Source organism: Dipodomys spectabilis, unplaced genomic scaffold (genome assembly GCF_019054845.1).
Source record: "Dipodomys spectabilis isolate Male_0828 unplaced genomic scaffold, ASM1905484v1 ptg000089l, whole genome shotgun sequence".
In the NCBI taxonomy this organism is placed as follows: Eukaryota; Metazoa; Chordata; class Mammalia; order Rodentia; family Heteromyidae; genus Dipodomys; species Dipodomys spectabilis.
This window is the reverse complement of record NW_024870766.1, coordinates 12873141-12875349: the sequence shown is the minus strand read 5'-3', so window position 1 is coordinate 12875349 and position 2209 is coordinate 12873141. Positions and strand designations below refer to the sequence as shown.

At 30.5% G+C, this 2209-nt stretch overlaps 1 non-coding gene across 1 annotated transcript; it reads left to right on the top strand.

The window, feature by feature from the left end:
• The first annotated feature begins 292 nt into the window (after positions 1–292).
• Positions 293–398, top strand: LOC122111975. The gene has a single exon (XR_006148071.1). It is a non-coding gene; the product is annotated as a U6 spliceosomal RNA (small nuclear RNA).
• The last annotated feature ends 1811 nt before the right edge of the window (positions 399–2209 follow it).

Sequence of the window (2209 nt, the reverse complement as noted above, 5' to 3'; positions counted from 1 at the left end):
TAACTGTAACCTCTCTGCACAGCATTTTTACAATAAAAAATGTACAAATAAACAAACAAAAACACATACAACAACAGCAGAAACAATTTAGGATTATTTCATTTTACTTAATATGACAAATAAGCTGTAAATAAGTTAGTGTTTGCTGTTTATAGGCTTGATATCAGTGAATCTTTTCAGTTTGAAAGACAATATGTCAATGTCATTCTGCAATATTTTGTGAGCTTATAACTAGTTCCTTTATTTTTTCAAGAAAACACAAAATGAGACCTAGATTCAAGACTGATTAGTCGTGCTCACTTCAGCAGCACATACACTAAAATTGGAGCTATGCCAAGAAGATTAGCACAGCTCTGCGCAAGGATGACACGCAAATTCACGAAGTGTTTTATAATTAAAAAAAAGAGACTGATTGGTCTTTTGTAAATATATGACATTATAATTAATATGACTAAATGCTATGGAGATAATTACAAAGGAAAAACAGATTTTCATGATTTTTATATAAAATACAATCATTATATAATTATAACTTTATTATAGTTATTTCCATATCAGCAGTTTTAAGTTTGTCTTTGATAAAAGTATAGTTTATTATAGTAAGCTCATTATGTGTGGTAATGACATGTTAAATGAGATTGTTCACAGACAAGTGCAGGGTCTCACTTATAATAGATTAATATTGATTGTAAGAGGCAGTCTCTTGTTTATTGCAAAGGAATTAGCTCCTTAGGAGCTGATTGCAGATTATATGGAGCTGAAAAATTCTCCAGCGAAGTTTTCTGTAATGAGACATGTTGAAATTGTTTTAAATTTAAAGAGGAATTTGCAAAATGTGTTTTCTCTACAAGCAAATGGATTTGGAATAATTATACTTGCCATGTTTTATTTCTTAACGGAAGCTCAAGTCTCCTTTTTGCCAAATACTGCAAGATAAGAAAAAGAAAACAAGGCTCATGATAATTTTGTGTTCTACTATGATGCAAATCAGGATTGTCAACTATTACTAATAATTCAGTTCTGTATGACTCAAGCTCATTTATTTAAAATACTTAAAATATTTTGTACAATGTATATTGTGTATTTTATGAGTAGATTATAATACTGAATGACTAACAATATAATTTATTTTCATTGATCATTTTTTAATTTCCAGATACAGTTGAAAATGTATTAACTGAATTAAATTGTTTTAAAGAGCATTTACTTCAAGGAAGGTTACAGCTTAGAATGAGAATTTGTATATTTTCATGTATTAATGGCTTTTTGTTTTCAGTAGTGTCTATCTCCTTTGACCATTTTTAATTGGCTCTTCATTTATTATTGATTCTTTGGGGTTTAGGTTTCATAGTTTGTTGTATATTGTAGTTATTCCATTGTCCGTTGTAAAGCTGACAAAAATTTTCCATGCTATAGGCTGTTTGTTTAGCTTAGAGATTAGATTCTTTGTTTTATAGAAGCTGTTTAGCCTGGTTTATTCTTATTTATCCATTTTCTTTCCTATTTTCTGAGCCACATGAAATCTATTGAGAAAGTCTCTACCTATGTCAATAATTGCTAATGTTTGCCATATCCTTTCTTGTAGTAGTTTCAAGGTTTCAGGTCTTGCAATGAGGTCTTTTACATACTTGAAGGGATACTAATACAAAATTGATACACAGAGATCACATTTCAGTCTTCTGCATATGGATATTCAGTTTCTCTAATACCATTTGATGAAGTGGCTTTTTCCTAAATATATTAGTTGCTTTTAAAAAGGACAGATGGCTGTAGATGTGCAGATTTGTTTCTGGGTATTCTAGTTCATTCCATGGGGTTTCAGATCCTTTTTAGTGCTAGTAACAAGATGTTTGCGTTACTGTGGTTTTGTAGTGTAGTTTGAAGACTGGAATTGTCATACCTCCAGTATTGTTTTCTAGTTGTAATTCAAGATTTCTTTGGCTACTTGGGGCCTACGTGTATCTATATGCCTTTTTTGGATTATTTATATCTCTGTAAAGAATTCCCTTGGATGTTGCATTGAATTTGCAGGCAATTGTTAGCAACATAACCATTTAGATTATCTTAATTATGCCAATCTATAAATGCAGGAGATCTTTCCACTTCTTGGCATATTTATTGTATTTTTTCTCCAAATATAGTATAGTTCTTATTGTAGATGTCCTTCATCTCCTTATTATTCATTTGTGTGTGTGTGTGTGTGTGTGTG